This window comes from Salmo trutta, chromosome 4 (genome assembly GCF_901001165.1).
Source record: "Salmo trutta chromosome 4, fSalTru1.1, whole genome shotgun sequence".
In the NCBI taxonomy this organism is placed as follows: Eukaryota; Metazoa; Chordata; class Actinopteri; order Salmoniformes; family Salmonidae; genus Salmo; species Salmo trutta.
The window spans coordinates 7,873,455-7,896,613 of NC_042960.1; the positions used below are offsets into that span (position 1 = coordinate 7,873,455).

The window sequence follows — 23,159 nt, forward strand, 5'->3', positions numbered from 1 at the left end:
TGTGTGTGTGTGTGTGTGTGTGTGTGTGTGTGTGTGTGCGCGCGCGTGTCTCGTGAGAGATGACCTCATCACTGCACTCCATTAAAACAACATCTATGTAATCTAGCAGTTTTAGCTCGGGTTTTTTGCCCCATTGTGACCCCTACTACAACAGCAGATCCATATTTAGTATGACATACACTACTGTACTATATCAGTGTTGTGTTGTGTGTTTATATCAGAGATAGAATGGTGCTGGATGTACAGTAGGACATACACTACTGTACTATATCAGTGTTGTGTTGTGTGTTTATATCAGAGATAGAATGGTGCTGGATGTACAGTATGACATACACTACTGTACTATATCAGTGTTGTGTTGTGTGTTTATATCAGAGATAGAATGGTGCTGGATGTACAGTATGACATACACTACTGTACTATATCAGTGTTGTGTTGTGTGTTTATATCAGAGATAGAATGGTGCTGGATGTACAGTATGACATACACTACTGTACTATATCAGTGTTGTGTTGTGTGTTTATATCAGAGATAGAATGGTGCTGGATGTACAGTATGACATACACTACTGTACTATATCAGTGTTGTGTTGTGTGTTTATATCAGAGATAGTATGGTGCTGGATGTACAGTATGAGATGCTTTGCTTTAGGTTGTTCTGTCATCACCAGGCTATAGTTACGTCATCCATTTTCTCCACTTCCTCTATGAAAGATCCATTAACTGGTTGAGGAGAACCTTGCGCGGTACATCTTGTCACCCCTGACATCACCTCACAAGAATTTTGTGTTTAACCCTCCGTAAATGAAACCCATTACCCCATTCCCCTTATTAATGGAGCTTCTGAATGAGCGTTGTGTGCTTCCGCGTTGTGTCCTCTTCGAAGGCCTTGAAGGATGTTCTGGGGTCTTCTAATCACGTCCGTAACACCAAACGTGGATGGGTCATGAGATGTATGCCTGAAAGTGAAGGTCTATCTGAGAATTCACCGGCATGTGTCTAATAAAATACAACAACATCTCACAGTTAGGAGAGGCCCAGTGTGTCACCAACATTTATCTGTTGTAGCCCACAAACCCATGGCTTCAGGGTGGATCCTTCCCTTCTCTGTTGTAGCCCACAAACCCATGGCTTCAGGGTGGATCCTTCCCTTCTCTGTTGTAGCCCACAAACCCATCGCTTCAGGGTGGATCCTTGACTGACAGACGTGAGCTGCTGTCTGATGCTGACTATTCCATTCATCCACCAAGTGACCGTGGCAGCTGACGCTTCTCCCCAAAAGTCCCCCCCCCCCGCCAAACCCTGGGGACAGGGGCAGCCCAGACCACCCTCCATGGTGCCCTGCCTTGGGGACCTCTTCTGGGGGGGGTAGTTGGGTGGGGGTGGGGGGCAGGTGACCGGCCCCAACTGCGATTTTTAGACACAGCCGACAGTCTGCTATCTCAGTTTACATACGGCAGGTTCACAAATAGCACATTGTCCTCAGAGACAAACGGCAATCACCAGTGGACCTGTGATCAAATCAGATCAGAGGGGTGAGGAGAGAGGAGTGGCGTGTGTGTGTCCTTACAGGCTGGGGTTTGAGTCATACTGGAGAAGTGACATAGTAGGGTACTACTGATGCATTCTGTTGTTGCATACCGTGTGTGTGCACGTGTTAGCGCATGGGTGTGTGTGTCTGCCTTGTTATTTTGCAATTTAGAGAGTCATGATGACAATTGCCAATGATAGACACACAGCAATATGCTTGTTGTGGTCACTGACATGAGTGAGTGACACCTGAATGTTACAGTGTGCTACCGAGGAAGGCTTAGGGCATTGTGCTGTGCAGTGATTGGATGGAGAGAGTAATCCCTCAGCCCTTAGAGAGACAGTTTTAATATTATCACTCCCAACATTATTTCTAGAAGGACTAGTGGAAAGCCGCGTCAAGAGAGGCGCCCGTTTGAAATGCGAGCTGGCTGATACACTGCCTGCCAGAATGCCTGTCGTTACTGAAAAACCTACCAGGCCTGCCAAAGTCCTCCGGTGGGGAGGGGAGACAGCAACGTCCCCACTCGCACCGTCCGCCAGGTCTCTCTCACTCTCATCTAAACACGTCTGTCATCGTTCGTCGTAGAGCATTCCGATGCCCGTGCCAATTCATGGACGTCTATGGAACGCTGTGCTGCAATCCAACCTTCCAGTTATGCTCTTCCTCATGCCGTCTAGCCTAGAGACAGGCTGAGTTCCAATGCTTTTAAATGGGCCAATGGCACGCTGTCCTCATGACCTCTGATCTCAAACAACTAAGTGAAATCAAAGTGGCTGGCCATGCGCCCACAACATTAAGTGTATGATATTAAATGCCCACAGTCACTAACCATTGGTTCCACCTCTTATTGGTTCCCACCTATCGGGTCTAATTTTAGTCATTTTATATCAGTGGTCACTAAGGAGTGGACGGACAGGTTTAAGATGAAAACAGGTGTACCAGAATCATAAGTCTCACTATACCAGTGATGTCAATGACTTACACTACTAACCATTGGTTCCCCCCTTTGGTTACCCACCTATCATCTTATTTTAGATCAGTGGTCACTAAGGAGTGGACAGATAGGTTTAAGATTGAGTCGGGTGTAGTAGGTTATCTTAGGTCTGGGTCAGATATGCATTGAACCCTTTTTTATGGTTAGGGTTGGTCTCGGGAAGAGCTGATCCTGGATCTGTGCTTAGAAAGCAACGCCTTCCATTATTTAGTACACAGGCAGTGTGTGTTTGTGTGTGTGTGCGTGCATGCCTGTGTTTGTGTGGTAAAGAGAGATGGGAAGGTGACGACCTCTCCAATAGATCTTTTCTCTTCTCTGTCACTCCGAGGTATCCAGCTGTGTGATGACCTAACAATAGGACCTGTCATAGAACATCTCAGGAAAGACACACACACACACACACACACACACATCACTAGAAAGAATGGTGGTGAGACAGCGTATGGAAGATAAGGGGGTTGACTCTATTTCCCAGTTCTTCCCATAGTCCTGCTTTCATGAAATCTCTAATGACTAGTTTTACTATGATATTACAATGCAGATGCATTTTCCTTTTCTTGTGTCAACTGTTATTTGAAGAACAATATGATAAGGTATCTATTGACTATATGAGTAGACAAATTAGTTTAATCAAAATTAGGATGAGTCAAACATTCCATGAAAGGCCAGTGTCATACCGACTGCCATCCGCCATAATCTAGGAGTCTGTCATTCTATTCCACACCGATCTCAACAAACCATTTCTGTATGGACCTTGCTTCGTGCACAGGGGCATTGTCATGCTGAAACAGTAAAGGCCCTTCTTCAAACTGTTGCTACAAAGTTGGAAGCACAGCATGGTCTAGAATGTCATTGTATGCTGTAGCGTTAAGATTTCCCTTCACTGGATCTAAGGGGCCTAGCCAGAAGCATGAAAAACAGCCCAATACCATTATTCCTCCTCCACCAAACTTTACAGTTGGCACTATGCTTTGGGCAGGAAGCATTCTCCTTGCATCTGCCAAACCCAGATTTGTCCGTCAGACTGCCAGATGGTGAAGCGTGATTCATCACTCCAGAGAACACGTTTCCACTGCTCCAGAGTCCAATTGCGGCGAGCTTACCACTCCAGCCGACTCATTACGTGTGGTGATCTTAGGCTTGTATGTGGCTGCTCGGCCTTGGAAACCCATTTCATGAAGCTCCTGATGAAAAGTTATTGTGCTGAAGTTGCTTCCAGAGGCTGTTTGGAACTCAGTAGTGAGTGTTGCAACTGAGGACAGACGATTTTTACGTGCTACGTGCTTCAGCACTCAGTGGTCTCATTCTGTGAGCTGTGTGGCCTACCACTTCATGCTGAGTCTGTGTTGCTCCTAGATGTTTCCACTTCACAATAACAGCACTTAAAGGTTGACCGGGGCAGCTCTAGCAGAGCAGAATTTGACAAACTGACTTCCTGGAAAGGTGGCATCCTATGACGGTGCCACGTTGAAAGTCACTGAGCTCTTCAGTAAGGCCATTCTGCTGCCAGTGTTTGTCTATGGAGAGTGCATGGCTGTGTGCATGATTTTATACACCTGTCAGTAACAGGTGTGGCTGAAATAGACAAATCCACTAATTTGAAGGGGTGTCCACATACTTTTGTATATATAGTGTATATCAGCAAATGCACACATTCTTTTGCAATCAAGTAATCAAAATAACTTGTAAAGGTTCTGATTCAAATAGGTTTGATACATTGATTACTATTATCCTATGCTTACACTGATAGTCTGTCTGGCACAGAACATGTGCATTGTTTTATCTCTGTTTATCAGATATGATGGTGCCATAATGCAAATATTTGCATGAAGGGTAGCTGCCAGCTTTGCAAACAAATTAATTTACAGTATTTGGACAGTGAGTTGCAGTCTGTAAAAGTACAGCCAGAACAAGAGAGAGCAAACAGACATTGTTGCTGCTCTAAAACAGCAAAGTAATCAAATTTGCTGACAATTTTATTCTAATTCTGGGCTCCTCCGAGAGTCCTTGTCTTTCCTCCTCAACTGCTCCCAACACGCTCGCGCATCGCACTGTTTTCCCAGATTTCACTTCACATTCACGTGCAGCTTGCTCTCGCCTCACTCAGACATTCTGTCGCCAGCCCCGTGACGTAACCTGCGCTAGTAACTTCCACTTTCAGCGGTTTTCCTCCGCCGCTAGTAGTCCTGAGGAGAATCTAGTTCCACCCGCTTGTCTCTGTTTGCTGCCGGAGGCTATTCCCTCCAATTTGCCAAATAGCCATTTCAAACTTGACCGGTGAAAATTCTTGACCGGTAAAAATTCTACGAATTTAACATCATTCATCTCAAAAGGAAGATCTATTTAGCCTATTTCTCATCAATTATGCCAATGGTAATTTTACGATAATGACAGGTTCACTGTCATCATGGCATAGGCCTATTCTATTCTGTTCTATTCCAGTATGTTATATTCTATTGTAGTCTATCATGTCATATTGTAGTGTATTCTATTCTTCTTTTTGCTTCATTTTCTTACAGGCTTCCAGATGTAGGCTAGGCTATGGTGCACTATCCCACAATTGTAAACGATCAGTAATTATTATTAGCCTATGTATTGAGCCTATTTATCAATTCAGTCAATACATATAAAATGGGTTTATGTCTGCAGTCTAGTATCATCTCTTTCACACAAATCTGAGAGAGGAAATTAAACTTAATGTTCCTGTCGTCCAGCCTGCCTGCTGCCTGCCTGATACCCTAACGTCTATTTTCATGCATTAGCATGCAGTATTAATGAGATGGTTTGATGAATCGTTGCAGCTTCGTTCTCTCTGACAGTGCAACTATCAAAATGAGGGTTGATACAAACTAAGCCGTCTTTCCCCACATTTAACACAGGCCCATTGTTGTTAAGTTGTAACACAGCTGTCATTCTCCACTTTACTTTAAAACACTGTCATTAGGCCTAGGCCCTAGAGCAAGGTGTTCATTTGAGATGGGATCCTATATGAGGACATGACGGAACATGCTCTTTGTGCTTTGTGTTGTTGACACTTGCCTTAGACACTTTAGTTCTCTCGACTACATAAATAGTGCTTATCGCGCCACAATCAAAGGGGAACTAAGAACAAGCTTAGCACAGATCAGTTCAAGAGTTCAGATCAGTTCCATCAGATAACCACACCAGTGTTATCGCTCTTTCTCTCATATTTGCAAAAGATTACTGATCCAGTTCTGAGACAGAAGGTGTTTTTTTAACTTGCGATGATAATAGGCTTATATTAGGTCTACAGTAAATTGGCATATTCTGGTTATTGAATATATACTGAACAAAAATATAAACACAACATGTAAAGTGCTGATCCGATGTTTCATGAGCTAAAATAAAAGATTTCTGGGAAATGTTCCATATGCAGAAAAATATTATTTTTCTTAAATGTTGTGCACAAATTTGTTTACATCCCTGTTCGTGAGCATTTCTCATTTGCCAAGATAATTCGTCCACTTGACAGGTGTGGCATATGAATAAGTTGATTAAACAGCATGATCATTACACGACTCTAAAATGTGCAGTTTTGTCACACAACACAATGCCACAAATATCTCAAGTTTTGAGGGAGCGTGAAATTGGCATGCTGACTGCAGGAATGTCCACCAGAGCTGTTGGCAGAAAATTAAATGTTAATTTCTCTACCATAAGTCACCTCCAACGTCGTTTTAGAGAATTTGGCAGTATGTCCAACCGGCCTCACAACCGCAGACCACGTGTAACCACTCCAGCCCAGGACCTCCACATCCGGCTTCATCACCTGAGGGATCTTCTGAGACCATATATATTTCTGTCTATAATAAATCCCCTTTGTGGGGAAAAACTAATTCTGATTGCCTGGGCCTGGCTCCCAAGTGGGTGGGCCTGGGAGGGCGCCCTGCCCAGTCATGTAAAATCCATAGATTAGGGCCTAATTAATTTATTTCATTTGACTGATATCCTTATATGAACTGTAACACAGTAAAATATTTGAAATTGTTGCATGTTGTGTTTATATTTTTGTTCAGTATAATATAAGAATGTATATGTATACTGTAAGTAACTTTGAATAAAAGCGTCTTCTAAATGGCATATACTATTATACAGTATTACACCAGAATAACCTACGTTATATGCATTCATTTATAATTTATTCTATGCATTCCTTCGACAAGAAATTATCACAATCTGTATTTACAGTGTGTGAATGTGTGTGGCCATTTTGTTGAATCAGCAATACATCAATGGCAATAAATGTATCTTTAGAAAAAATGCAACTGTTCATCAAAAACAGCTGTGCCAATCCATCTGCAAGAATGTTCTGCTATCTAATCACAATGAATCAAACCCTCAAAAATGTTCACAGCTCCGTAAAATAAATATGATAACTGTACTTCTTTTCTCATTCATGCAATTTGCACATAAAAAATGCAGCACATAATTGTATCTTTTAACGACAAACATAGGATTCAGATGAGTATGTAGTCCTCTACAGGCAATCAATTTGGCGCTCCTCTAGAGTCTCCACTGCCAAAATAGCAAAAGAGCTATCCCTCTTTAAAAAAAAAAACTCCACGAAATAATACATTGTTTTATAGTTACATAATCCATTCCACAGTGCATGAAAATGTTAGATGTGTAAAAGTAGGTCTTGTTATTCATGGACCGCCCCAAACTGTATCCCGCGGCATGATACTGGCGCTCCGCGGAGGGTGCGCCGGCCCTGAGACTCCCTGACGCCAGCGCGAGTAGACCGAAGACAGGCAGCTGTATAGTATGGACGCGTTGAGAGCGAGCTTCGTAGCTGTTTATAAGGTACTGTAAACTTTATTTTTCACCCGTCAAAACATAAACAACCTTGGGGGAATGAGTATGTTCGGTTGGCTAGATCTATTGCATATAAGAAAATAGTATTTGCAACTTTTTAAAAGGGATAGAGATAGTGAAAGTGTATTTCTAGGCTTCAAACTTTTCTGTCTATCATATTTGGCAACAGAGATTGATTGACAATTAACGTTAGTAGAATGTGGGATTCATTTCATATTTGTAACATTGTATTTTCGTGTATTCTACAGTTGGAACACGTACTTGTGAACAATATGAATAGTGTGCACAATGTGTGTATTTCAATGTGTCGGTCTGCTTTGATGGTTAACCTTTGTGATGCATTGTGTTGGTATGATGTTTGATATCAGTCTGTCCATCTGTATTTGTTGTGATTAAATCTAATATGCTACTGATGTAGGCCTCTTGTACTCAGAAATAGTATCAACAATCAGATTTGTGACACACATGTTTACTTTCCATCTGTAAATGTCATGCAGATTATTTGATTTATGTTCATGCATCATGCATGTAGCAGCAAAACCAAGATGCAAAACCAAGATTTGCGATATTTAATTGGATATTAACAGTGATCTTCATCTCAACGTCAGTGTCCATTTGGAGGGAAGCTGTGTCTCATTGCTAAATGACTGGCTTTAAATAATCAACATAGGCTATCTATCTTTTCCATCGTGTGTTTGCGCGCGCGTGCACATGATTGTGTTAGTGTGCGTGTGTGTGTGTGCGTGCTGCGTGCACGTGTGTGTGTGTGTGTGTGTGTGTGTGTGTGTGTGTGTGTGTGTGTGTGTTCCATGGCTCATGGATGCAGAGCGAGCCTGTGTGTCTGTGAGACCCTGAGCAGCAGGGCCAGATCTCCTGACATCATTGAAGATGACATATCAGATTACTCAAAGGACTGGAATTTGTCCTTGTCCATGATTTAGTACAATTGTTGAATCCTGCTGCATTCTTGTCAAATTCAGGTTTGTGTTTTATTATAAAAGAACAATTTGTTTCTGTTTTTTTTTTTGCGGGGCACACTGTAGACTGACAGTTTGGCATTATTCAAACTTTTAAATAGATATTTCTATTGTGATGCAATGCCTGTGTTACATAGTTATAAAGATGTGATATTTCTGGAATGGTCTGATAACAGATAGATGTTGGGTTCGCTAAAGACAGGATAATAGAAGGAGTGAAAGGGACATGTCTACTGGATCTCTAAATCCTAGTGTTGATAGTGATATTGATCATTCATATGCAATATTATCTCAGAGAATGAGGTATTTTTCTGTGTAGTTAACACTGTAAAAATGAGTCCAGTCTTAGCGTAGACATTTAACCTAGATCTTATACAGAGGGAATGGCACATTTCTCAGTTCCTCTTCTGTTCATCTATAGGTGGACATCTCCTGTATTCAGTCTGGTACAGCACATGGTGGACTTGGAGAGACATTTTCCCCTTATAGGAATAAACAACTTAACCACATTCCAGTCTCCAGCCATAACATCATTCTCAGTTCAGACAGAGGCATCCTCAGAATAGCCCTTCTCTATATGACCGACCTATTCCATCCCAGACCCCTCATGATGTGTTGGCCTGAGGTGTCCTCCCGACCATCCCAACCACCACAAACAACGCTTACCCCAAATCCCTGGGATGGTTGGGATAGCTGATTGAAAGCCCATGTGTTGGTTACAGTGGGTGAGTTATGTCTGTGGCTAATGTGAGGTGTGGTGGATGTGTGTGTGTGCGCGCATGTGTGCGTGTGTGATAACTGACCCTAGATTTGTGTAGACCTCCTGGGTCAATGCTGTGTCTAGTCACCAAGGGCAACACCTCTCCGTCTTCCTGTCTGTCTGTCTGGTTATTTCTGTCTACTGTAGAGACTGGGGAGGTATGGTTGTTTGGGTGTTGTGGTGTCGTGGTGTTGTGGGTAGGCCTAGTTCGTGAGGGCTTGCTTGCCGAGACAAATTCTCCCGGCTGCTTTTTGGAGATTCATCGATACTCATTCATTGAATTTTGATGTCCAGTTTTGGCACTTGATGATTGTTATCTGTGTATTAATGAACACATAATACATGGAATAGATACACCTCCTCCATGGCAATGGCTCAGGCCACACAGAGTGAGAGGGAGACAGCACAACGAGGCCATACAGTCACTATTTGTGTTGGGCTACTGAGCTGACTGTTAGAGGGAACACTCTTGTGTGAAGTGGAAGGTTTACGCCGAGAGGCTAGACAGTGTGTGTATTAACGAGAATTTTCATCCCCCTTCGCTCTCCTCCCTCGTTCCTCTCTCTCTCTCTCTCTCTCTCTCTCTCTCTCTCTCCTCACTCTTTCCCCCCTCTCTCTCTTTCCCTCTCGCTCTCCCTCTTTCGTCTCTCGGTCTCTCTGTTCACTCTTTTTCTCTCTCTCAGACACACTTGCACATGCACGTACACACGAACGTACACACGAGCGAACGCACGCATACACACCCTCCTCTCCCATCCCTCTCTCCTCTATTCGTTATCTCTCTCCAGCTCTTCATCCCTCTCTCCTCTCCTCTTTACCTCTCTTCATCCCTCTCTCCTCTCCTCTTTATCTCTCTGCATCTCTTTATTCCTCTCTCCATCCACTCCTCTCTTCATAGCCAGCGACTCAATTGAGTGGGGGCTAATGGAAGCCCCGTCCAGGCCCTGCTGATAAATAATGTAACTTCTTTATAATGCCCCGTCTCTGGGGAGAGAGCAGAGAGCATCATTACTGGCTCCTCATCCTACAGCCCCGGCCCCTAAATTGATTAACAGCACTGACTGAAGCAGCTAGCGCAAAATGATCAATGGGATTGGTAGGGATTGGTGGCTAGCAGCTAACGCAGGCTTGGAATGGCACAGGTCAGGCTAACAGGCCTTGGCAATGACATGTGATCATGGGCTAACCTATTAGATCCCTCTGACTCCCATTAATTCTGCCTGGCTATGCTAACTACTCACCAACGGGTTAGCGTTAGCGGCAGTTAGCGCACTAACCCAATACAGGCTGAATGAATGGCAGGCAAGGAAGGGAGATAGATAGCTCTGCCTGGGCACTTTTATGGAGCTCTTGTGTAAATGGCGGCGTGTGTTTCAGCTTAAATGGGCAGAGGGCGGATAAGAGTGGGACCTGTCCTCTACAGATATTTGTGTGATGCTTCATTGGGCCCTACTTGTGTAAGTGAGAGGCGTAACACTGCATCCCAAATGGCATCCTATTCTCTATATATTACACAACCTATAGGGCCCATAGCACTATGTGCACTGTGTAGGGAATAGGGTGCCATTTGGGACACACACTGTGTTGGGTAAGAGAGGTTAGAGAAGGGGATGGCAGGGCTGGAAGATGTTTGGGAGGTTAATGTGATTTAGGGAAGAAAGAAAAGTGTAGGTCAGGCTTACCTTTAGGAGGGGGATCGGATATCAGATTATCACAGATCTACGGGGTCGCCTGTAGTAACCAACGACCAGTGATCAAATAATGACTTGTAGTAACCATTTATCAGATAATGTGTGATCTAGCTTGGTAGTTATTGTGTCTGATGACTAATAAGGTGATACTGAAACGTTACCCATCACATTACTTTTCGTTTCTCATTTACATTTTTACCACTCCTGTTCTCAGAACATTCTGTATAAAGCTAATATAAGTTTATCAGAGTAGCCCAAACCCTCCCCCATTCTATACAGTCCAGAGTAGGACACAACACAGGCCCCCATTCTATACAGTCCAGAGTAGGGCACAACACAGGCCCCCATTCTATACAGTCCAGAGTAGGGCACAACACCGGCCCCCATTCTATACAGTCCAGAGTAGGGCACAACACCGGCCCCCATTCTATACACTCCAGAGTAGGGCACAACACCGGCCCCCATTCTATACAGTCCAGAGTAGGGCACAACACCGGCCCCCATTCTATACAGTCCAGAGTAGGGCACAACACCGGCCCCATTCTATACAGTCCAGAGTAGGGCACAACACCGGCCCCCATTCTATTCAGTCCAGAGTAGGGCACAACACCGGCCCCATTCTATACAGTCCAGAGTAGGGCACAACACCCGCCCCCATTTTATACAGTCCAGAGTAGGGCACAACACCGGCCCCCATTCTATACAGTCCATGGTAGGGCACAACACCGGCCCCCATTTTATACAGTCCAGAGTAGGGCACAACACCGGCCCCCATTCTATACAGTCCAGAGTAGGGCACAACACCGGCACCCATTTTATACAGTCCAGAGTAGGGCACAACACCGGCCCCCATTCTATACACTCCAGAGTAGGGCACAACACCGGCCCCCATTCTATACAGTCCAGAGTAGGGCACAACACCGGCCCTCATTCTATACAGTCCAGAGTAGGGCACAACACCGGCCCCATTCTATACAGTCCAGAGTAGGGCACAACACCGGCCCCCATTCTATACAGTCCAGAGTAGGGCACAACACCGGCCCCATTCTATACAGTCCAGAGTAGGGCACAACACCGGCCCCCATTCTATACAGTCCAGAGTAGGGCACAACACCGGCCCCATTCTATACAGTCCAGAGTAGGGCACAACACCGGCCCCCATTCTATACAGTCCAGAGTAGGGCACAACACCGGCCCCATTCTATACAGTCCAGAGTAGGGCACAACACCGGCCCCCATTCTATACAGTCCAGAGTAGGGCACAACACCGTCCCCATTCTATACAGTCCAGAGTAGGGCACAACACCGTCCCCATTCTATACAGTCCAGAGTAGGGCACAACACCGGCCCCCATTCTATACAGTCCAGAGTAGGGCACAACACCGTCCCCATTCTATACAGTCCAGAGTAGGGCACAACACCGGCCCCCATTCTATACAGTCCAGAGTAGGGCACAACACCGGCCCCATTCTATACAGTCCAGAGTAGGGCACAACACCGGCCCCCATTCTATACACTCCAGAGTAGGGCACAACACCGGCCCCCATTTTATACAGTCCAGAGTAGGGCACAACACCGGCCCCCATTCTATACAGTCCATGGTAGGGCACAACACCGGCCCCCATTTTATACAGTCCAGAGTAGGGCACAACACCGGCCCCCATTCTATACAGTCCAGAGTAGGGCACAACACCGGCACCCATTTTATACAGTCCAGAGTAGGGCACAACACCGGCCCCCATTCTATACACTCCAGAGTAGGGCACAACACCGGCCCCCATTCTATACAGTCCAGAGTAGGGCACAACACCGGCCCTCATTCTATACAGTCCAGAGTAGGGCACAACACCGGCCCCATTCTATACAGTCCAGAGTAGGGCACAACACCGGCCCCCATTCTATACAGTCCAGAGTAGGGCACAACACCGGCCCCATTCTATACAGTCCAGAGTAGGGCACAACACCGGCCCCCATTCTATACAGTCCAGAGTAGGGCACAACACCGGCCCCATTCTATACAGTCCAGAGTAGGGCACAACACCGGCCCCCATTCTATACAGTCCAGAGTAGGGCACAACACCGGCCCCATTCTATACAGTCCAGAGTAGGGCACAACACCGGCCCCCATTCTATACAGTCCAGAGTAGGGCACAACACCGGCCCCATTCTATACAGTCCAGAGTAGGGCACAACACCGGCCCCCATTCTATACAGTCCAGAGTAGGGCACAACACCGGCCCCCATTCTATACAGTCCAGAGTAGGGCACAACACCGGCCCCATTCTATACAGTCCAGAGTAGGGCACAACACCGGCCCCCATTCTATTTTGACTGGTCTACAGACAACCAACCCCATATGAGCATTGTCTGTTTCAAGCGTCAATACAATCCCATTTTGACCTTTACGCTGGTCAAACTCTGATCATATATCGGTCATACATTATACATCCTCCTTGGAGATTAGTAGATTCTAATGATGGCAATTGACAGAAGAAACGTCCTGTTTTATTTTGACTGAAATAGCTAAATAAAAAGTACAGTTTTTAACTGTGAGCGAAAGTCACACCTATTCCCTTCAGATCCTCAGGTTTGGAAATACCCAAGTAAGGTCTGGACTGGAGAAATCCAGAAGATCTAATCCAAGTGTATGATGTTGTTGACAGTAGGTGATTGTGTAGAGAGGCCTGTCTGTCCAGATGTTCCTGTTGCAGTCTATCACTCTCTACTTTCCTGGAATCCTCCATCTGAATTGGATTACAAGTTGCAGCTGGTCTGGAGCATGTGGTGTGATGGGCTGTCGACTGACTGACTGTCTGACTGTCTGAGTGACTGACCAACTTACTGACTGACTAACTGTCTGACTGAGTGACTGTCTGACTATCTGACTGACTGTCTGACTGACTATCTGACTATCTGACTGACTGTCTGACAATCTGACCGATTGTCTGACTATCTGACTGACTGACTGTCTGAGTGACTGTCTGACCGACTGATTGACTGTCTGACTGTCTGACCGACTGTCTGATTGACTGTCTGACTATCTGACCGACTGTCAGACTATCTGACCGACTGTCAGACAATCTGACTGACTGTCTGACTATCTGACCGACTGACTGACTGTCTGTCTTAACGACTGTCTGACCAACTGTCTGACTGACTGTCTGACCAACTGTCTGACTATCTGACTGACTGACTGTCTGAGTGACTGACTGACTATCTGTCTGATTGTCTGACTAAATGTCTGACTGACTGTCTGTTTGACTGGCTGACTGGCTGACTGACCCATCAAAGCAGGGTTGTGTTTGAGATTGACAGACAAGAGCTGTCTTTGGTCTTGAGTTGTGTATCATTGCTTTTTCATTTTCTCTCCTTCTCCGTTCATGGAAGGGAATCTCATCCCAGAATGGCGGGAAAACCTGTAAGAGAGAGAATGGTTTATTTCAAATTCAATAAGGCCACATAGTATCAATGGCAGCTAATGCTGAATTATTTGACACAATTTACAAAAGTCATAAATATACAATAAAATCTACAACTTAAAATACATATTTTCTGGAAAAATGTGTTGGACCGCAGAGTGAAGGAAAAGTAGCCAACAAGTGCTCAGCATATGTGGGAACTCCTTCAAAACTGTTGGAAAAGCATTCCTGGTGAAGCTGGTTGAGAGAATGCCAAGAGTGTGCAAAGCTGTCATCGAGGCAAAGGGTGGCTACTTTGAAGAATCTCAAATATAACACTTTTTTGGTTGCTACATGATTCTATGTGTTATTTCATAGTTTTGATGTCTTCACTGTTATTCTACAATGTAGAAAAGAAAAACCCTTGAATGAGTAGGTGTGTCCAAACTTTTGACTGGTACTGTATATGTATACCGCACAGGAGGCTGGTAGTACCTTAATTTGGGACGACGGGCTGGTGGTAATGGAGTGAGTGGAATTAGTGGAATGGCACCATGTGTTTGATTCCATTCCACTTGCGCCGTTCCAGCTATTATTATGAGCTATTATTATGACAATGTTTTTACCATCCCTTTCCAATCATAACCCTTCCCATCCCCCTGTCCACCCATGGAGAGGTCGTCAACCCTATAGGAAATGTGCTGCTCACCATGAGAGAGAGAGAGCGAGAGAGAGAAGAAACATCTGTCCTCTCTTCTTCAGTCCTCTGAATGTTCTCCCTCTCCACCTGTGGAGAGACCTGCAGGCCTAAACTGGAAGTGATGTCGCTGCTATGCAGGCGGTGGTGATGACAGAGACAGAGAGAAAGATCCCATAGCTACAGTTGAAGCAGGAAGTTTACATACACTTAGGTTGGAGTCATTAAAACTCGTTTTTCAACCACTCCACAAATTTCTTGTTAACAAACTATAGTTTTGGCAAGTCGGTTAGGACATCTACTTTGTACATGACACAAGTAATTTTTCCAACAATTGTTTACAGACAGATTATTTCACATATAATTGTCACACCCTGACCATAGAGAGCCCTTGGTTCTCTATGGTGTTTAGGTCAGAGTGTGACTAGGGGGGTGTTCTAGTCATTCTATTTCTATGTTGGTGAGTTGTATGGTTCCCAATTAGAGGCAGCTGGTAATCGTTGCCTCTAATTGGGGATCATATTTAGGAAGCCCTTTCTCCCACCTGCTTTGTGGGATATTGTTTCAGTTAGTGCTTATGTGTACGTCACGTTCGTTGGATGTTTTGTTGTTTCACTGGGAATTAAAATGATGTGGAACTCAACTCACGCTGCGCCTTGGTCCGCTCTGTACGACGATCGTGACAGAATATCCCACCAAGCAAGGACCAAGCAGCGTGTGATGGAGGTAAAGGAGTTTTGGACCTGGGAAGAAATCATGGGAGGACACGAGACCCTTCCTTGGCGGGAGTCGCAGAGGACTCAGGAAGGACAGCGACGATGCCGGGGACCGCGGCCACAGAAACCCCAAGATTTTTTTGGGGGGGCACGAGGGGTGGTCGGCCGAGCCAAGGAGAGCCAGAGCCCGCCTGGGAGTCGATGGAGCAGTGTGAGGAGGGATATCGGAGAATGATGTTGGCGAGGAGTATGCTGCAGCGCAGGCGTGCTGAAGAGCGTGACACCAGTCCGGTGCCATCTGTGCCAGCTCCCCGCACTCGCCCTGAAGAGCCAGAGACCGTCAGGGAGGCGGTGGAGAAGTTGGGAGAGAGAGAGGAGAGAGATGTTGTGCAGGTGTGTTCTGCGCAACATTCGACCTAAAGAGCCTGTCAGCAGTCTGGTGAGTCCTGTGCCAACTCCCCGCACCCTCCCTGAAGTGCGTGTCACCAGTCCGGTGCCACCTGTGCCGGCTCCACGCACCAGGCCTCCAGTGCCCCTCCCCAGTACGGTACGTCCTGTGCCGGCTCCACGCACTCGAATCAGTCCGGTGCAGCCTGCGCCGATGCCCAGTCCAGGCACGGTGTCCAGTCCTGCTCCCTGGCAGGAGCCTTCCTCTGCGCTGGTGCCCAGGCACGGCATCCAGTCCTGCTCCATGGCAGGAGTCTTCCTCTGCGCCGGTGCCCAGTCCAGGCACGGCGTCCAGTCCCGCTCCAAGGCCGGAGTCTTCCTCTGCGCCGGTGCCCAGTCCAGGCACGGTGTCCAGTCCCGCTCCATGGCTGAAGCCTTCCTCTGCGCTGATGCCCAGTCCAGGCACGGTGTCCAGTCCTGCTCCCTGGCAGGAGCCTTCCTCTGCGCTGGTGCCCAGGTACGGCATCCAGTCCTGCTCCATGGCAGGAGTCTTCCTCTGCGCCGGTGCCCAGTCCAGGCACGGCGTCCAGTCCCGCTCCAAGGCCGGAGTCTTCCTCTGCGCCGGTGCCCAGTCCAGGCACGGTGTCCAGTCCCGCTCCATGGCTGAAGCCTTCCTCTGCGCTGATGTCCAGTCCAGGCACGGTGTCCTGTCCAGCTCCAAGGCCGGAGCCTTCCTCTGCGCCGGTGCCCAGTCCAGGCACGGCGTCCAACCCAGCTCCATGGCCGGAGCCCTCCTCTGCGCCGGTGCCTAGTCCAGGCACGGCATCCAGTCCCGCTCCAAGGCTGGAGCCTTCCTCTGCACCGGTGCCCAGTCCAGGCACGGCATCCAGTCCCACTCCAAGGCTGGAGCCTTCCTCTGCACCGATGCCCAGTCCAGGCACGGCGTTCAGCCCGGCGCCATGGCCGGATCCAGGGTCTGGGCGGGGGCTATGACCCGTACCGGAGCCGCCACCGACACTAGTCACCCCCCTACCCTCCCCATCTGGTTTCAGGTTTTGCGGCTGGAATCCGCACCTTTGGGGGGGTACTGTCACGCCCTGACCATAGAGAGCCCTTGGTTCTCTATGGTGTTTAGGTCAGAGCGTGACTAGGGGGGTGTTCTAGTCATTCTATTTCTATGTTGGTGAGTTGTATGGTTCCCAATTAGAGGCAGCTGGTAATCGTTGCCCCTAAAGCCCTTTCTCCCACCTGCATTGTGGGATATTGTTTCAGTTAGTGCCTATGTGCGCGCTTGTTACGTTCCCCAGTTTCTGTGTTGTAGTTTGTGTATTTGTGAGTGTGTTTCAGGAAAGGGCTTCCTGAAATTCTCCCCAAGCAGCTGATTGGTCAGCCCCCATTGATGATTGGAGAGATGACTCCTTCTGAAGCAATATATGCCAGTGTTCTGTTGCTCAGAAAAGAACCAGATGATTGCTGAGAGAGGAGGCTGATGACTGAGGGTTATATCATGTTGATTGTTGCTAACAGAGTTGGTATGTACTGTGTTAGATGATTGCTGAGAGAGAGAAGGCTGATGGCTATATTATATGTTGGTTGTTGCTTGTTGCTGAGAGTGAGACAGTACGTACCATAACTGCCTATGTTAGTTGTTGCTGGGAGCAGCTTAATGTTTAAGTTAATTCATTGAGCTGTATCTAAAGATATTTTCTTTACAGTTATTTACATATGTAATTGTATTAGAATTTGTGTGTTGGAGATTGAGAACTACATACATACTTTGTTGTATTGGTTAGTATTGAATTACGCTTTTGACTGCAAGTTCCAGAATGCCTTGCGACAGGAAGTAGAGAGAACGCGCCAGTTGTCAAGTGACAAGTGATTATCCTGTCTTTCGCTAGCAACTTTTATTGTTTGTAGAATCTAAAGTTGTTAAATGTAACGTGAACAAGTATTATTACTAAAAGAAGCTTTCATCTCAAACCCGACGTCCCGAGTCATTACTTTGAAGATAGTTATTCTATATGGTATGTTCTGTGTTAGTTTGTTTCCCAGTCAGAGCTTATTTGATATCCTGTGTTTCTCAGTTTTTTTTTGTGAAATAGTTTGTATTATTGTGTTTCATTGGTTCCCAGGGGGGAAGGGGAAGGCACCTAGGGAGTGCTTAGGCAAGAGGCCCGCGGGCATACATATACCCGTAGTAGTTTACTGTCTATGCACACTAGGTAAGACCTGGGCGGACCATCCCCTGTATTTTGGTTAGTGCACCAGGTGGTGCTAGATAGGTAAGTAGTGGGTAGGCAGGTAAGGTAGGAGGGGGCTTTGATATTTACTTTCTTTGCTTTGGTTCCGTCCAGCCCCTTTTCCCCAAAATTACTGTGCGATGGAATAAACTCCCTGTAAACGGTAATTCTCTGCCTTTTGTCATCCTTACTCACACCTACAGTCCCATACCTCTTTCACACCACGGAGAGTTGAGTTGTAGCAGGGTGTTGCGTTCCCTCTTCCTAGAGGTGTGCGTAACAGTGCTGTACTTCACGTTCGTTGGATGTTTTTTTGTTTCACTGAAATAAAATTGTGGAACTCAACTCACGCTGCGCCTTGGTTCACTCTGTACAACGATCGTGACAATAATTCACTGTATCACAATTCCAGTGGGTCAGAAGTTTACATGCATTAAGTTGACTGTGCCTTTGTCACGTCCTGGCCAGTATAAGGGTTAATTAGTATTGTAGTTTGGTCAGGACGTGGCAGAGGGTATTTGTTTTATGTGGTTCAGGGTGGGTGATTGTTCTGTGTTGAGCCTTAGGCTTTGCCAGACTGTTTTGTTGTTCGTGGTTTTGTTTTTTTGTTATTTTTGTATGTTCATTTTGGAGTTTAATAAATGTTCAAAATGAACAACCGCATGCCTGCTGCGTTTTGGTCCTCCTTCACCGACGACAACCGTGACAGCCTTTAAACAGCTTGGAAAATTCCAGAAAATTATGTCATGGTTATAGAAGCTTTGATAGGCTAATTGACATAATTTGAGTCAATTGGAAGTGTACCTACGCATATATTTCAAGGCCTACCTTCAAACTCAGTGCCTCTTTGCTTGACATCATGGGAAAATCGAAAGAAATCAGCCAAGACCTCAGAAAAAGAATTGTAGACCTCCACAAGTCTGGTTCATCCTTGGGAGCAATTTCCAAATGCCTGAAGGTATCACGTTCATCTGTACAAAAATAGTATGCAAGTATAAACACCATGGGTGTCACGAGTATGTGTAGGAACGGACCAAGGCGCAGCGTGCCTATCGTTCCACATCTTTATTATATAGTGAAACTTAGCCAAACAATAACCTATAAGCAAACCGTGACAAGAGGTGCAACATGCACTAACTCAAAATAATCTCCCACAAACACAGGTGGGAAAAACAACTACTTAAATATGATCCCCAATTAGAAACAATGATGACCAGCTGCCTCTAATCGGGAATCATACAAAAACCCCAACATAGAAAAAAATAAACTAGATAAACCCCCCCAGTCACACCCTGACCTACTCTACCATAGAAAATAAGAGCACTCAATGGTCAGGACGTGACAATGGGACCACGCAGCCGTCATACCGCTAAGGAAGGAGACGCGTTCTGTCTCTTAGAGATGAGCGTACTTTGGTGCGAAAAGTGCAAATCAATCCCAGAACAACAGCAAAGGACCTAGTGAAGATGCTGGAGGAAACGGGTACAAAAGTATCTATATCCACAGTAAAACGAGTTCCATATCGACAACCTGAAATGCCGCTCGGCAAGGAAAAAGCCACTGCTCCAAAACTGCCATAAAAAAGCCAGACTACGGTTTGCAACTGCACATGGGGACAAAAATCGTACTTTTTGGAGAAATGTCCTCTGGTCTGATGAAACAAAAATAGAACTGTTTTGCCATAAAGACCATAGTTATGTTTGGAGGAAAAAGGGGGATGCTTGCAAGCCGAAGAACACCATCCCAGGGGTGGCAGCATCATGTTGTGGGGGTGCTTTGCTGCAGGTGGGACTGGTGCACTTCACAAAATAGATGGCATCATGAAGCAGGACAATTATGTGGATATATTGAAGCAACATCTCAAGACATCAGTCAGGAAGTTAAAGCTTGGTTGCAAATGGGTCTTCCAAATGGACAATGACCCCAAGCATACGTCCAAAGTTGTGACAAAATGGCTTAAGGACAACAAAGTCAAGGTATTGGAGTGGCCATCACAAAGCCCTAACCTCAATCCTATAGACAATTTGTGGGCAGAACTGAAAAGTGTGTGTGAGCAAACCTGACTCAGTTACACCAGCTCTGTCAGGAGGAATAGGCCAAAATTCACGCAACTTATTGTGAGAAGCTTGTGGAAGGCTACCTGAAATGTTTGACCCAAGTTAAACAATTTAAAGGCAATGCTACCAAATACTAATTGAGTGTATGTAAGCTTCTGACCCACTGGGAATGTGATTAAAGAAATAAAAGCTGAAATAAATCATTCTCTCTACTATTATTCTGACATTTCACATTCTTAAAATAAAGTGGTGGTCCTAACTGACCTAAGACAGGGAATTTTTACTAGGATTAAATGTCAGGAATTGGAAAAACTGAGTTTAAATGTATTTGGCTAAGGTGTATGTAAACTTCTGACTTCAACTGTACTTCCTCCCATATGGCTGAAACACAATGCTGCTCCAATGTGGTGTCATGGGTGTGGGCCTGGCCCTGGTCAGCAGCAGGCCAGACAGAGGATATCTGCCCTCAAACCCAGGTTTCCCTTGATGTAGCTTTTCTCTCTCTCTCTCTCCATCTCTCTCGCTCACACACACACTCTCACACACACACATACAACAAAACACATACCTTCGCATACACACCTCTCCCCTCCCCTTACACCGCTTTTTAAATTAGCAAATGTGTTTGGGCGGCTAGGCTAAATATAGGAGGCGCTTTCAGCTTCCCTGTCAGCGTGGTTAGCAATAGCATGACTCCAATGGCACCCCGCCAGACACACACACACATACACACACCCAGCTGTTGTAAACAGCACCTGTTCTCACAGAACCATCACTGCCAGTTAGTCTGTAGTAGTAGAATTAGTACTAGTAGTAGCAGTAGTAGTAATGGTGGTAGTAGTAGCCGTAGTAGCAGCAGTAATAGTTATAGCAGAAGTAGTAATAGTAGCAGTAGTAGTAGTGGTAATAGTAACAGCAGCAGTAGTAATAATAGAGGTAGTAGTAGTAGCAGTGGTATTAGTAATAGTTGTAGTAGTAGTAGCAGTGGTATTAGTATTAATAGTAGCAGTAGTAGTAGCAGCAGTAGTAGTTGTAGCAGCAGCAGTAGTGGTAGTAGCAGCAGTATTAATAGCAGTAGTAGCAGTAATAGTAGTAATAGCAGCAGCAGCAGTAATCGTAGTAGCAGTAGTAGTAGTAATTGTAGTAGTAATAATAGTAGTATTAGTAGCAGTAGGATTAGTAGGAGTAGTAGTAGTAGTAGTAGCAGCAGGAGTAGTAGTAGCAATAATAGTATTAGTAGTAGTAGTAGCAGTATTAGTAGCAGTAGTAATAGTAGCAGTAGTAGTAGTAGCAGCAGTAATAGTAATAGTAGTAATAGTAGCAGTAATAGTAGCAGCAGTAGTAATAGTAGTAGTAGTAGTAGCAGTAGTAGTAGCAGTAGTAGTAGCAGTAGTAGTAGTAGCAGCAGTAATAGTAATAGTAGTAATAGTAGCAGTAATAGTAGCAGCAGTAGTAATAGTAGTAGTAGTAGTAGCAGTAGTAGTAGTAGTAGTAGTAGCAGCAGTAGTAGTGGTAATAGTAGCAGCAGCAGTAGTGGTAGCAGTAGCATTGGTATTAGTATTAATAGTAGTAATAGTAGTAGTAGTAGAAGTAGCAGCAGCAGTATTAATAGCAGTAGTAGATGTAGTAGCAGCAGTAATTGTAGTAGTAATAGTAGTAGCAGTAATAGTTTTTTTCCTGCTTCCGGTCACAACTTGCAGACTTGTTTACGCTGTTGTGCGTTTTTGTTGCCGTTTTCACTTTGCTACCTGACGGTTTTTACTTTTTCATTACCGTATATTTTTACTTTTTCCCTCACTCAACTTTTTTTTTCATTCAACTTTCCTACCCCGGAGGTTTTATCTGGACATGGTTCGTCAGGACTTCAAACAGCCGAAGCTAAGTAACATTAACATGATGCCTTCTAATTGCAGTCGTTGTACTCATAATATACAGGAGAACGATCGCCTTACGGCAAGGATAGCTGTGCTGCAAGCCCAGCTTCAGACGCAATCGTTAGGCAAGGGCAATTTCAGTGTAGGAAAGGATGAAACAGCGTCTGTGCCACCAGCAAGTACAGATAGTAACGTTAGTATAAACCCCCTCGCACGGTCCCCGCAGCCGGACATCTTTCTCATGGCTTCTGGAGGGAAACGCTGTAGGAATGCTCAACCGGTGTCGCTTATTCAGCCGACAGAAACTTTCAACCGGTTCTCCCCGTTAAGCGAGTCGGAGTCGGAGGCCGAGACTTCTCTGGTCTCTGCTCCTCCCGCTGTGGGGTCTGAGACGCCGACGGCTCCCACCATTAGCTCTGACAAATTGAAAACCCTAGTCATTGGCGACTCCATTACCCGCAGTATTAGACTTAAAACTAATCATCCAGCGATCATACACTGTTTACCAGGGGGCAGGGCTACCGACGTTAAGGCTAATCTAAAGACGGTGCTGGCTAAAGCTAAAACTGGCGAGTGTAGAGAGTATAGAGATATTGTTATCCACGTCGGCACCAACGATGTTAGGATGAAACAGTCAGAGGTCACCAAGCGCAATATAGCTTCAGCGTGTAAATCAGCTAGAAAGATGTGTCGGCATCGAGTAATTGTCTCTGGCCCCCTCCCAGTTAGGGGGAGTGATGAGCTCTACAGCAGAGTCTCACAACTCAATCGCTGGATGAAAACTGTTTTCTGCCCCTCCCAAAAGATAGAATTTGTAGATAACTGGCCCTCTTTCTGGGATTCACCCACAAACAGGACCAAGCCTGGCCTGCTGAGGAGTGACGGACTCCATCCTAGCTGGAGGGGTGCTCTCATCTTATCTACGAACATAGACAGGGCTCTAACTCCTCTAGCTCCACAATGAAATAGGGTGCAGGCCAGGCAACAGGCTGTTAGCCA

General features: G+C 45.7%; 1 protein-coding gene across 2 annotated transcripts in view; it reads left to right on the forward strand.

Annotated features, from left to right (window-relative positions):
• Positions 1-7,260: 7,260 nt before the first annotated feature.
• LOC115191790 (mothers against decapentaplegic homolog 1) overlaps positions 7,261-23,159 on the forward strand; it is a 30,685-nt gene continuing 14,786 nt past the window's right edge. For both annotated transcript variants that reach the window (XM_029749713.1, XM_029749714.1), the window contains exon 1: positions 7,261-7,351. The gene's annotated coding sequence lies outside the window, so the exon portion shown is untranslated. The remainder of the gene's footprint in view (positions 7,352-23,159) is intronic.